Below are 14,855 nucleotides of genomic sequence, written 5' to 3'. Positions count from 1 at the left end.
GGCAGAACTTTCTTTTTTGAGATTCCTCTGTTAAACTTTGTGAGTTCAGTAAACAATTATCTGGCTTTTCTGGTCTTTCTTATGGTTATTAGATGGACTTCAATAGAAGTCCCCCTGTAACTGCAAGTCAACCTTAATGTGCAGCCCCGAGTTGCCTATGAGGCTACCCGTGCAGGGGTGCTTTTTATGCACCCCAATTTGTCCCTCGCTTAGTTCTATCCATAAAGTGCATCGAGTGTTAGGAAAGATTTTCTTTTTGCTGGCTGCTTTCCCTCAATGGAGATGTATGGAACCCCACAATGTTTTCTCTTGTTTTGAACCTGTTCTGACTTTTGAAGTTAAGTAAAACCTTTTTGCTTGTCTCCCATTACGAAATTCCTTGTTGTTTTGAAGCTGAACATATTACCTTACAGTGAAGTGCAGCAGGGCTACTTTGTATCCCTTTTTCCTTTTGGTTTAAGTAACATTTTTGTTACTTGCACGATGTGACAAACACAGGCTGGTGACAGATATTTTTCTACCTTGATTACTTTTCTCATGTGCACTTTTGAATTTTACTGCATAATCCATTTAGAGTACCATATACTCCAAAATGGCAGTGCCACACATTTGTCCTGTGCTTTTGCCATCGGTCTTGTGGCCTTCTTCCTGCCCTGTCAGAGCTGCATATGCCATATATTATAAGGCCTTTCCCGAGCAAAGCCTTGGCTTTTTGGGCAAAACGGCAGAATGTGGGGGCTGGCACTGTTTGGTCAGAGAATACTTTCATGGATCTCTCACGCAGGAAGGAGGTGATCCACGAGGTGGCCTTCAGGGAAGTTTGCTGAGGAACAGTGCTTCAGATATGATTCTGAGCTGGGGGCATTTCCATCCTATTTTTAAATTTTGAGAGTAAATGTGATTTCAAGAGAGTAAAACATTATAAATTACTCATTGTAGTAACTAACGTATTCTTAGTTCTTAGTCCCCTTTCCTCCATACTGCATGGGCGTCCCTATAGGGACGAGAGACGGAACCTTTTTCACCAGAAAAAACCTTCTTCCCCTTTATATTTAGAGGCGTGTGGGGGTGCGGCCCTGTGTGCATGCGCCACCCTGACTCCGCCCACCGGCGCCACACCTCAGTCCCCATTAACGCGTCGACAATATTTAACATTGCCTAATGACACCAGTATTATTAGGGGGGAGGATGGTGGGAAGTATGGAGGAAAGGGGCCTAAGAGTATGTTAGTCACTATGGTGAGTAACTCATAATTACTCTTACGTCCGTCCCCTTTCCTCCATACTGCATGGGTGATGACAACTGAAAGAAGCCTAAGAACCGCCTGTCCGAAGGCTGCATCTGACTTGGAGCCAGCGTCCAAACAGTAATGCTTATTGAAAGCCGAAGGGGTGGCCCAGGTGGCTGCCCTGCTTATGACTTGCCATGGAACCTGCCGCTGGAATGCGATGGCTGTGGCCTTGGGTCTGACAGCATGAGCGTGCATGCTGGCTGGCATTGGCTTGTGTTGCCACTCATCGGCCTCTTTGATGGCCATCCACCATGCAATAGAAGCCTTGGATGCCCGATAATCGGGTCTGCTGAGCCTGTCCGCTTCCATGTTGGCCTCCCCAGGGATGTGGACGGCCATAAGGTAGATGTTTTCCAGGATCCATTCCCACATGTTGAATGCTAGGCTGTACAGCGGAGGGGACGTGATACTCCCCTGCATGTTGACATAGTACATGCTGGTGGAGTTGTCGGTCTGGATCAGGACGGTCCTTCCCCCAATGAGTGGAAGGAAGCCTCGGAGGGCTAGCTAAACAACCCAGAGTTCCACCCAGTTGATATGCGACTCCTGCTCCTGTCTGATCCAGACTCTGTGGATGCTGTGGCTGTCCAGAATGGCTCCCCAGCCCTATAGGGAGGAATCTGAAGTGATGGTGACCTGCGAGGACGGCTGCCGGAAGGGCTTGCCTGTCTGCAGGTTGCGCTCCATGGACCACCACGTGAGGTCCGAGTGGAGAGATGGCGGTAGGCTGAGCAACTCCGCTTGGTAGCCCTTCTCCTGATTCCATGAGGCTGCAAAGTGTAGCTGTAATCTCCTCATCCGGAGTCTCGTGTGGGGCACGGCCAGGAGGACCGCTGCCATGATACACAGAAAGATGGCCGTAATCTTGTCCTCCGAGGGAAAAACCTTCTCGGAACTCGTATCCCAGATGAGGCCCAGGAAGGTGAGGCTCTGCGTGGGCTGCAGCTGAGACTTCTTGAGGTTGATAGTAAACCCCAGGTCGTGGAGTGTGCTCATAAGCGCGGACGAAGTGTGGGTAACCCCCTCCGGGGATCTCGCCCTGATGCGACAGTCGTTACAGATACAGGTAGACATGGTGGTCCTAGGCCCTGAGGAGGGCTGCCACTGCATTCATGAGTCTGGTAAATACCCTGGGGGCTGAGTGGAGGACAAAGGGTAGCACCTTGTACTGGAAATGACAGCCCATGATCTTGAAGCGTAGGAAGGAGCGATGAGGGTGCCAAATCGGGACGTGTAGATAGGCGTCCTTCAGATCCAGGGAACACATCCAGTATCTCCAGTCTAGTGTCTCTGCAATCAGTGCTGGTGTAACCATCTTGAATTTCTGAAGAGGGAGGGAGAGATTGAGGGTGGAAAGGTCCAACACAACTCTCAGGCCAGCCTGGCTCTTCTTTTGTATGGCGAAAATCCTGGAATAGAAGCCTTATCCTCTCTGGGAGGCTGGTACTTCTTCCACTGCCTGGCTCTCGACGAGTGACCGGATCTCCGCCAACAGCGTTGCTGTCCCAATCTGTGGGAGGGGAGGAGGGAGGAATTGGTAGGCAGTACCCCTTTGATACTACAGAGAGGATCCAGGTGTCCGCAATGTTCTGGCGCCAGAAATGCATGTGAGAGGCAAGCCTGCCCCCCACTGGAGACACGTGGACCCGAAGGGACGCATCATACCTTTTTCCCTTCTGAGGTAGCTGCTGAGGAGGAGGGGGGGGGGGGGACTGGAAGAAGCCCTTGCTCCTCCCCCCTTTTTGTTGCTTGCGCCAGTGCTGACTCGGTGATCGGTCAGGTTGTCTCGACTTCCGTTCCTGGAATCCCCGGAATCCGCTAAACGCCTGCCCCTTGTCGGAGCGTTGATGCGACTGGGTGTACACCTTGGGCGTGGCCTTCGTCAGGATAGATAAAAACCTAGCGGTTTGCAAGCTGTTCTTTTTATGTAACTCCTCGTCGGTGGTAGAGTGAAAGAGGTCATTACCCTCGAACAGGAGGTCCTACATGCAATTCTGGATGTCGGGGTTACACTTAGTAGCCCAATGCCAGATCGTCCTTCTCATGTCCGCGGCGATGCAGATGGCCAGGCCATAGGTATCGATTTGGGCCACGGTGGAATCCATGATGGCCTAGCTACCAGCTTGGCTTCTCCTAGAACCACCTTGAAGCGTGCCTGGTTCTGCACCGGAAGTCTACCACGAGAGGGACTTCAAGGGAACCTGATGCATTGGTTCAAAGGGTGCCCCCATGAGTTTAGTTGACACCACATTCAGTTTCCAAGCTGGCGCCGGAGCCTTCTCTAGCGGTAAAGTCCTGAAGAGGCCCCTGATCAACTCCTTGACAATTTTGTGAGACCACAGGTACGGCCTACCTGGTGTCCTGGTGTAATGGTATATGGCAGGAAAGTGCACCTTGATAGAGGCGTGAGCCAGTCCAGCCTTGGCCAAGGAAAGCAGCTATTTTTTTAAAAAATTATTATTGTTTTTATCATTTGTATCAAAGAATATATAAAAGAAAGATCAATTGAATCATAACAAAAAATTTAGCAAAAGAACTTGACATTCCATTTCAAATTAAAAATTTAATTTTTAAGCTTAAAAAATCATGTGATCTTTACATTCATAAAAAGGAAAAAACAAAATTGTTCATAGATTTGCAAAGAAATCTTACTTCATTTTGCATGAATGCTTTGTTTTTTCCAAAAGCAGGTATGGCAGGAGCTGCGGGGCCGTGACACGCAGGGGAATGATCCTCTGCACCCGGCACCATACAGAGAAATGCTTGCATTTATGGCTGTAGCACTTTAACGTGGAAGAGGCTATGGCTTTGGACAGGATGTCCTTACATTCTGTTGGCAAATAATGTCCAAATTCTAGAGCTGCAGCTGCCAGGCCCTGAGGTTCAGCGATGCGGAGTCATGGTGTAGAACCGCTCCTCCTTCTCTGGCAAGAAGATAGGAAAGTAGTGGCAGACTGATGGATGGCGCCCTAGACAGACGTAGCAGGTCCGGGTACCATTTCTGCTGCACCCACGCCAGAGCAACAAGTATCATCCTGCAGTGACACTGACCGAGTGTGGTCATCACTCGTAGTAGGAGTGGGAACGGAGGAAAAGCGTAAAGCAAGAGTCCCTCCCACCGGAACGAGAAAGCATCCCCCATTCTTTTCGGCTGCGGGATCCTGCTGTGAACCCCGGACACTTGCAGTTTGTTGCCGTCGTGAAAAGGTCGATCTGTGGCTGACCCAGTTTGCGGAATAGAAGATCCACTTGGTCCTGGCGAAGTTCCCACTCGTGGCAAGAACATGATCCCTGCTGAGCGAGTCTGCAATGGTGTTCTTGGTGCCCGCCAGGTGGAAAGGCATGAGAAACATGTCCTGACGAAGGGCACAGCACAAAACCTCCTGGGCCTCCCTGGAGAGAGCCAGAGAGCATGTCCCGCCCTGTTTCCGGATGTAGAATATCGTGGTGGTGTTGTCCGTGATGATGCTCACCACCTTGCCATTTAGTGACGGCAGGAAGGATTTGAGGGCCCAAAAGAATGTCCTAAACTCCAGGACATTGATGTGAAGAGTCCTTTCTTCTAGCACCCGGAGGCCTCTTGCATGCTTCTACCTGGTGTGGGCTTCCCAACCTTCTAGGAGACATCCATGGTAACTGTCTCCTGGAACAGCGGGACTTGGAATGGAGCCCCTTCTGAGAGTTGAGGGCCACTAAAGTATCACTCGTCGGAACTCCTCGTTGAGGGTGATCTTTTCTGTCCAGGATCCAGAGACCTGCAGCCACTTCGCATCAAGAAACTCCTGGAGAGGTTGCATCTGCAGTCTGCAAAGGCGGATTAGGTTGATGCAGGAGGACATCATGCCCAGCAGCGACTTGACACCGACGGCTCAAACCGTAGCCAACTGCGCCGACAGGGGCTGTACCTTCCCCAGGATGGCTACCACCCTCTCTTCTGAGGGCAACGCCCGACACGTAACTGTGTCGAGTCGGGCTCCCAGAAACAGTGTGTTCTGCGATGGCTCCAAGCAGGACTTTGGATATTTTATGGAGAATCCCAGATCCATCAGCAGACGCACAGTCCTCGCTGTGAGCTGGTTTGCCAGAGCGTGCTAGCGGGATCGGATGAACCAAATGTCCAGGTAAGGGGAGACTTAGATGTCCTTGAGACGAAGATGCGCCACCACCGGAGGCAAGCACTTTGTAAAGACCTTTGGGGCTGTTTTCAGGCCAAAGGGGAGCACCTTGAATTGATAGTGTTGCCCCTGGACCACGAACCGTGGGAACTTGCTGTACTTCGGATGGATGGGGATGTGGAAGTAGGCGTCCTTCAGATCCAGAGATGCCAGGAAGTCGTCTTCCTTCAGTTGGCCGAGCACGTGCTGCAACGTGAATTTCTGGGACCTGAATTACTTGATGAGGCATCCCAGGTCCAGGATTGGCCTACACCCTCCTGACTTTTTTCGAACCAGAAAGTATCTGGAGCACACTCTGAAGACCCAGAGGCACAGGACAGGCTCTATCGCCCCATTGTTCAACATGGTGTGGACCTCCTGCAGCAGCTGCGCTGCGTGCTGTTCTTGTCGAGCCACACTGGGAATACTATGACATCTGCGTTGGAACTCCAAGGTGTGTCCCTGTTTGAGAGCGTCCAGCACTCATCTGCTGGTGGTGATGGTGTTATACGCAATGGCGAACCTCGCCAGCCGGCCTCCCACTGAGGTGCACAAGTGGGGGCCCGAGTCCACGGCCAGTTCAGGCCTGTTTCGAGTCGGAGCTCTGCCCTGCAGTCAGCGCCGATGCTGTCCTCCGCTGCTGTATGCCTGTGAGCTACCTCTGTAGACCTCTTGTGTCAGAGTGGGAAGGCTGCCGATAAGGGGTGGTATATCCCTTGGAGGGAATGTCAGGCTTTCCTCTCGAAGGACGAAAGGACTATGACCGACGTTGCAGGGTACCCAGTGAACGTGATGTCTCTGTGTCTGTCTTGATAATTTGCAGAGACTCGTCGACGGTCTTGCCAAATAGGTTCTCACCTTCAAATGGTCTATCCAAACCTTTAGACTGAACATCTGGTCTGAAATTGGTGGCTTTGAGCCATCTCTGCCACAGAAGGGACACACTGTTGCTAATCTGCCGGAAGCCTGCATCTACAATGTCCACTTCCACTGTAATGGCGTGGTCTGAAGCCACTTCCCCTTCCTGGAACAGTGCCATAGCTTCCACTTTCTATTCATCAGGTAAGAAGTACAGAATAGGGCCCAGTTTATACCATACCTTCCGTTCATAGTGGGACAAAATGGCCAGGGAGTTAGCGGCTTTAATGGTGCTGGCAGCAGTGTAGATAATCCTTTTTCCCATTGCATCCAGCTTCTTCCCCTCCTGATCAGGGGGCACCATGGACGTCGGGTTTACCGATTGCTTCCTGGCCGCAGCCGAAACCACAGAGTCAGGTGAAGGCTGGGACCTCAGGCACTTGGGTGCCGAGTCCAGGACACTATTTCTTCTCAAGTCTATCCCGTTTGTGCAGAGTGGTGCTCTGGGTTTTCATTAGGGCCAAGCCCTCCTCCCAGATATCGATCTGAAAGGGGATGGACATGATGGTCTTCCACACGGACTCACATCTTTGGTAAAGGAATCCTTCGTTTATAGTCTCCTCAGGTACCAGATGAAACAGCTTCAAGGCCCTGGACACCATAGCATGAAAGGAGCCTGCCTCATCCGGTGGAGAGGCCCTGTGGGGTTCATCCGCGCCCAATGTCTCCCCGTCTGCTGGCACAAAATCATCTTCCTCATCTGTGTCCGTGGCCGTAGCTGCCATATCCTTTTCCCATGTCTGTGTGCATTGCCGGATCCCGAGAGAGTCAAATCCCGAGGTGGAGATGTCAGGTGACGCCTTGAGCCTGGTAGGTCCTTTGCCTTGCCCCGGGGTGTGCTTTCGGACTGCGGTCCTGGACAGCTCCTAGATGGTGCAGGACCTGGAGTAGGAGGCAGTCTATAGGCAGTCTCTGCTGGATTTCCGAAACCAGTGAGTGCTGCATTGTCAGTCTGTCCAGGGACACGTCCACCGGCTGAGGTGTGCAAGGAACAAATGGTGGTGGTTTAGGACTGATGCGCCTTCTTTGGTGAGGCAGTGAACCGGGCTCCTTCCGTGGAGACCCCCCTCACTCCTACTGAGACGGGTCCCTGACCCCCTTCGTCGATGTGGTGGTTGTAGCCTTTGTCGATGTGTACGTGGGCGCCGATGAGTCGTTCTAGCGGCCAGAATCGCCGATTATGGCGTTGCCGATGGAGGCAGCGAAGGGCAACCTTGGGATCTTTCCTTCGGTGCCTTATCCGCCGATGATAAGCAGAGTTTAGACGTTGTCAATGACTTTCTCTTAGAGGGAGCACCCTGATAGGTTCGCAGTTAAAATAGTTGGTGACGGCGGGCTCGTCCTTCTCGCGCTGGGACCAAACCCAGCAGGATCAATGTTGTGTAGTCTGGCCTTCTTTTGGACCCCTGGGAGCGTGGCGTCTTCAAAGGACCTTGACCTCTTTTCTGAGGGAACAGCCAGTCCTGGGGGAAGCATGACCATGCCCTGAGGCAGAGTCAGAAGCCTTACCCGATTCCAATCACGCCGCCAGCCTGCTGTAGTGGGTTTTCTTTGTCTTTTTTGAAAATCCCTGGCAAACCTTGCATCCCTCATCATGGTTCGGATGCAGGAAATACAGACATTTGTGGTGTCGAGCTTCGACATATACATTCCTCAATCCACACTTTGGGCATTTTGAAGAGATCTCTTTTCTTCGGTCATGGTGAAAAGGCACAAAGTAGGCGCAAACCCGGGCCTTCTCGAAACTTGCTTAAGATCTGCGATGTAGTATGATCTTCGCTGACAGCGGGTCCCCGCTGCTGGTAGTCTACCTCCCGACAAACGACACAAAAATCAGTCAAAATGTACTCAATATTTGTTGAAAAACACTCGAAATATGAAAGATTGCTCGAAGAGCAAAAAGAGGACTCCCAACCCTGAAGCATTCAGTAAAAATCTGGAGATGGCCACCAGGGGTGGAGTTTAGGGAGAGGACAGTCACCGGATGGGGGCAGTATGACCCAGAAAACAGTGACTGGTTTAGAGGAGAAATGAAAGAAAAAACAGTTTCACTTTACCTTTAAAACTTTATCAAGCATTCCCAGCCTGACGGGGAATATTCATGAGCATGTGAATCCCTACTCGACCCCATGCTGAAGCAGCAGGCTTCTTTTGCAGTGAGCCCAAGCAACTGGAATACAACCAGAGTTGTTCGATGCCCAAATCCCAAAGAGAAAAGAAGTGGAAGAGTCAGCGGGTCGAATGGAGGTGCAGAGGAAAACCAGCGAGTTGGCCTTTGCTAGGTAATCCCGGAGCGCGCCGTATTAGGCCGCTGATACGAAGCAATGGTTTTGAATACCAAGTTAATGAAGTAAAGCATAATGCTTACATTGAGAGAGATCGGGTAGAGACACATTGTAACCCTGCAACTAAAGTGAAGATGGGATGCAATTCTTTTGAATACCGAACTAACAAATTCAATCATAATGCTTAAATTGAGAGGGATCGAGCTGAGACACATTAACACTAATGTTAAAGTGAAGAGAGGACACAATTCTTTTGAATCCAGAACGAATGCAGTAAAACAATATTGGCATAATTGTATTCAGAGAGATTGAATGAGGAAACATTGTAGCTTTCACTATCCAAGTAAAGAGGGGACAATATCTAAACAAAACAAATGTAATTCTATACAGGAAGATTACTTAAAAAGGGAAATTAAACCCAGCATTGCCTAACCCGAGAAGAGGCAATTATAAATGAGAAGGAATATAACTTTCCCAAACAATACCAACAGTTAACTGATGTTGTAGAAGAAATCCAAAAGGTGGCAGGATAAAAGCCCTCCTTGTAGAAATCCTCAAGGGGCTCCTTTTCTCACTTTCCCCCAGAAGCTCAATGTCTCCAGAGCACTAGTTCTCAGTAGGCTGGACTAGTGCAACCGCCTCTTTCTCAATCCGCCTTCCTCGACTCTCTGACCCCTGCAACTAATCCAGAACAGGACTGCAAGATGTATCCTCTGCCTCAAGCCCAGGGACAGTATCTCTAAAGCCCTGAAATCTCCCCAGTAGCTCCCAATGGCTGCAAGGATCAAGGTTAAAACCTTCTGTATCGTCCACAAGGTTTGCTGGGGCGCGCACTACATCCAACTCTCTCTTCCAAAATACCTTCCTTCTCGAGCGCTTTGCTCAGCTACCTCCAACTCTCTAAGGGTCAGATGCAGGCAGAGAGTGGGGGGTAGATCTCTCTCGTCTGCAGGAGCCTCCCTCTGGAATGGCCTCCCTGCCCCTCTCAAACTTGAGCCGTAAACCCTGGAGTTTCGGAAGCAACTTAAGACCTTCCTTTACTCCTCTGCTTTCTCTCTCTCCCTCCCTCCCCTGCTGAGCAGGCCGGTTGCTTGGCTACCCTCAGAGTCTCACTGGGTACCAGGCTCCTCCATGATAAGACTCCCCCGCACTGCCCCTGGGCCTACCGTGCACTTAGGGGCTGTAACTGTAATTCCTGTGGTCCCCTGCCTACTTGCACTTACCCAGAGTCGTGCCCCCCTGGCTGCACTTACTCAGAGCAATGCTGCCCAGATTTCACTTCCCCCTTCACCCTCCCTGGCACTCCCCATCTCCTTTCCCCCTGCACTTCGCTTTGTCACACTTGCAAGATCTGAATGACACAAGGACTAGTAAGATCGTTTGTCTGGTCACACCTAGAAACACTTGTGTGCAGGCGCGTTATAAATGACATGACCAATATATCAAGGGGAAGAGGAAAATTACCTGCATCGCATATTGCATATCTCAAATCAGTGTAACAAACAGCATCAATATGTATTGTATCCTTAAGGAATAAGTTGTGAATCCCAATGCGGTTGTTGAAAGTGAATACTTTTCTAAAGCTTGAAGTGAACCTTACCATGAAGTACACGTAGTAGTATTAGTAGCATTAGTAGTAATAGAAGAGAATCATCAGCAGCAGTAGCAGTATTAGGAGTTTTATCCTGGCAGAAGAGCATACCAGGAAAGGCACTATTAGAGGTTAGTCCTGGCAGGTTAGGGGACCAAGAAGAAGACAAAGTATGGCAGAGTGGTATAAAATTGTGTTGGAAGAAAAGTATCAAAGTTGATGCTGTGTTATAATGAACTATGGAAAAACCATCCTGACAAATGTTTTATGATTATGAAGAAGTGTGAAAGTAGTTATTCTTCAATAAAGAGAAATTCATTTGAAAACTGAAAGTACAATGATAAAGTTTCTGCAAGAGCTTGCGGAACTTTGACAATCACTGTGAAAACTAACAGATTCAAGTGACACGTAGAAGACTTGTGGAGTAAGAATAACTTTTGTGTTCTACTGAAAGCAGAACTTATATCTTGGAAATAACTTTCTTGATACAAACATTTGTGTTGAAAATCCTGACGTACTCCTGGGAAAGGGGATCAGACGCTGGTTACAAGGATATATGTTTGCAAAGGTTACGTTTGAATGCAACTATTGTTTTATTAAGTTGAAATAGTCATTTGATACCCATTTCATTTATGTTGTATGTATAAGTGTCAAGGACAGAAACTGTTTACAGTGTTTTCCTTTAGTCTTAGTTTAACAGCAGGAAAACCCTCATTAGGTTAGGGAAAGTGAGGCATTTATTACACCTTTATCATTTAATAAATGGCTACTTGTGATAAAAATCTTTCTACTTGTCTGTCTCTCATTTCTACACCTCACAAGACTCCCCCTATCCCCCTTTGGGCACAAGGGCTCCCGTTCGGATGAGGAACTCCATAAAATCCTATTCATAATATCTCTGAAAACATGTATTGTGGAACCACATATAAAAAAGAAACCTGTATCTGTTATTGTTATACAGAGCGCAAAATACCTTTATAAATGAAATATCCCATTCCACTTGGATGAAGAAACCAATCGAGAGTACTAATGAGAGACCAAGACGCACATCTGGAAGTCTCAGGCGCACATCATACAGGCAGCGGGAGGAGACTGGAAAATGAAAAAGCCAGTGAGTTTCAAAGCGCTGATGTGGCTAGCTTCTGAGAGAGAAGCAGACACACAGCATCTTACCTGGAGAGAAGGAGAGATAGACACACACTGTCTACACGCAGAAAGGGTAGGAAGAGAAATAAACTCAGAGCATTTTACTGATACAAGACAGAGAGATTTGGGTGCCTGGCATCCGAAGTCTAAAGGCAACCGCAAAGCTGATACCAACGTGCAGCATCTTACCTGGGCACAGATGAGGGAAACAGATAGATGTGGAGTCCTGGAGTCGTAATGAAGGAGAAAAATATACCAACTGTGTGTGGTGGCATGATCTCGAAATCCTTGTGGTGGACCAGGAGCCCCCCAAACACTGAAACCAGCCTGCAGAGAAAACTATGTAATGGTACAGGAAGTACATTATGGTCATCCTCAATATCAAAAGGAAAAAGAGAGAAACCTGACGATACAAAGAAGCAACCACAAACGACAAGGGATCCCAGTGACGTTGCAGCAAGAAGCCACAAGTAAAGGGAAAACGTCCAAAAATACTGCATCCTTTTGTACGAATGGTACAAAAGACCGAAAAAGGCCTGTACCATTCGTACGAATGATAGTCTTTTTTGGCATTTCCATTGAGAATCCGAAAATACAGCACATGAGGAGCGGAAGTTGTGGGGATGTCCGCCACATAGGTGAATAAAGTTTTTTAAAAAGGAAAGGCGCCGGTTCCCAAGCATGTAAGTGAAGGGAACCGGTGTCGCAGGGAGTCGGCGGCACACAATGAGGTGTGCAGCCAAAAGCAAAAGATAAGTGGGGGATGGGGTTGTTTGTGTGGTATGTTTGGGGAGGCATTTACTTTGGGTTGTTTGCTACGGTCTTTTCATATGCAAACTTTTTCATTGCGAGCAAACAACCCAAACCCATCCTTGGGAGGTGAGACTAAAATAGTTATGGGACTAATCCTACTCGTCTCAGTCAACGTAAAGAGACTAATACTTGAACCCAGATGGGATAGTGATCATATTTATGGGATTGATCATACTCGTTGCAGTCAAAGTCAAGAGATTGTTCTAAGCGAATAAAGAGGAGAGACAGTGATACACAAACCAAGAGAAGTGAGCAAAGATCATTATGAGATTGATCATACTTGTCTGAGTCGTAATAAAGAGATTTTAATACACAAACCAAGAGAAGAGCATGGAAATCTGTATGAGACTAATCTTACTCATTTCAGTTTAGAGGAAAATGCATAGCATAAAACCTCACGAAGTGAACAAGAATCAATCAATACTATAATATTCAGGCTCAAGTGACTAAAGCTCTAGAGAAATGAGTAGAAAGAGAGACTGCTTAATGGTAGAAGTGTTTATCTCAGGACGAGAGGAATATACATTTTTATAAGGATAAAGAGAAATGAGAGATCAAAAGGGATAAACGTCTCAAGAAGGCAAAATCAAGTCACATATGAACTAATCAAAACCATAAACAGAGGTTATTTGAAGATTAATTTACATAAAGAAAACCACATAACAGGAGAAAGGAGGCTTTCTCCTGTTCTTAGTTGTTATTATAGGGGTAGGGACAGTTAGGTTCGATTTGGACAGTGAACAGTGTGAGGGGTCAGTAATGCAAAGCAGACAACTACTTGTGGGTTTATCAAAATATGCCATTTTATTAAAGAAAATATATGAAAATAGAAGCTTGCTTGCCCTACTCTACTGATGAATTCCCTGTCATGAAAAGGCAAGACTGGGTTTGTAGGTGGACCTTGGTCCAGAATATCTGTATGGTCATCTTGGATAAATTGAACCGGAGGTCGCCCAGCCTAGACATTCCACCACCCTGGACATCAGGTGATGATACGAAGAGTTAGCATGCTCTCCTGGCTCTGGCCTACCAAATTCCATTTCAGGCAACGCGTCAACACCACTGGCATTATGCAGAGTGTCAACAAGGTCTCTCATCCTGTTCTCCTCCAAAATAAGACAGTCCGTTACATTTGGAGTTCCAAATTCAAGGCCAAAAGGTGCATCCTCTTCACCAGATCTATAAAATACTCCATCCTTGGCAAAGGGGTAAAAGAAAATTCAGGAACACTGAAAGGTGTAATAGGTTTCAGAGAAGGCTTTGGTTTGGCACCTTTCTCAGCCTTCACATGATCTGTAGGCTGTGCTGAAACCACTGGAATTTTCGGCTTCAATGGTTTTGGTGTCGACGTCAACAGTGGCGTCGATAGAAATGGCGCTGATGGCATCGAGGATTTGACGGTTCCCTTTGAAGATTTTGACTTTGAGGGTTGTGGAGGCTTCCACGACGTCGAGGACCTCGAACATTCGTCACATCTCGGGCGACTTTTTCAGCAGAGACCTCAAGGATTCTCGATGAAGCTTCCTTCGACCACCCGGGCTCGAGGGCACGTGAGTGTCGGGACGGGACCGCTCTCTGCCGGCTTTCGAAGAAGGTGCGGATGGAGGCTTACCCTTTTGAAATATTTCCAGCATTTTCAAGCGGAATGCCTCCCACGCTTCAGATGACGAATGCTTGGTGGGGCACTTTCATTTTTCTGGGGTTTCGTCCGACGAGGATGGTGACCGGTGATGCAGTCTCCTAGATTGCTTCGTCGAGGACGACGAGTGGCGTGAACTACTACGGGACCTCAATCTATTTTTGTCACTCTTATGTCGAGGAGAACGATCTCCTGAGTCGACGGTCGAGGAACGATCAGGTTTCATTTTACGTTCTCACAGGGCTTTTCCCATCATAGCCTGACACTTTGAGCAGGAATCAGTGTCATGGCCTTCCACCAAGCACCACAGGCAAGAATGATGCAGATTTGTGATCGACATTTTCGAATCACAATCCTTAGATTTCTTGAAGCCCGTGCCAGGAGTTGTCGGGGTGGAGGACAAAGACATGTCTGTCGAGGATTTCGATTTTTTTAGGAATTGCGTAGCAAATAATTACTAGCGAGGCGCACCGAGTCTCCGAAGCAAACACTTTTGTGGAAAAACGGAACTGAGGCCAATGGGCGCTGTGCGCGCTACTTATATTCTTGATGACGTCACCCTCGACGGAGGCCTTCGGGGGACATCGACTCAACGCCATTGATGCACAACGTCCTCTGCCGAAAAAGATTTTGGAAGCAGCCGAAGCTGGACACGATTATCAAAGATGAGGAATACGTTGGAGGACACAAACCATTCGAAAGGCTGATTTCACTATTAACAGGGGATGCCTCTTGGCTTGGGTAATGCTTGTTGTTCATTTCAACAGTTTATAATACTCTTTACTTCGTAGAATGAAAGATGTATCACTTCTAGACACAGCATACGGTTCAATCTTTTAGTTGAAAACACAATTAGGGACACACAACCTCTCATTAAAAGTATATTATCAGGTTTAAAGAGGAATAGAAAATTGTATTTCCGTATAAAGACAGGATAGAGTTCAGGCTTCTCTTGGGAAACACAATTAGGTACATGCAACCTCTCTTTGATGTAGTTTTCAGTCTTCACAAATAGTTA

General features: G+C 48.0%; 1 protein-coding gene across 7 annotated transcripts in view; it reads right to left on the bottom strand.

The window, feature by feature from the left end:
* Positions 1-14,855, bottom strand: part of NF1 (neurofibromin 1) — a 3,279,657-nt gene that overhangs the window by 449,989 nt on the left and 2,814,813 nt on the right. The gene's annotated exons all lie outside the window — the stretch shown is intronic.

Source organism: Ambystoma mexicanum, chromosome 9, assembly GCF_040938575.1.
Source record: "Ambystoma mexicanum isolate Mex_15411 chromosome 9, UKY_AmexF1_1, whole genome shotgun sequence".
NCBI classification, from domain to species: domain Eukaryota; kingdom Metazoa; phylum Chordata; class Amphibia; order Caudata; family Ambystomatidae; genus Ambystoma; species Ambystoma mexicanum.
This window is presented reverse-complemented; position numbering and strand designations above follow the sequence as displayed.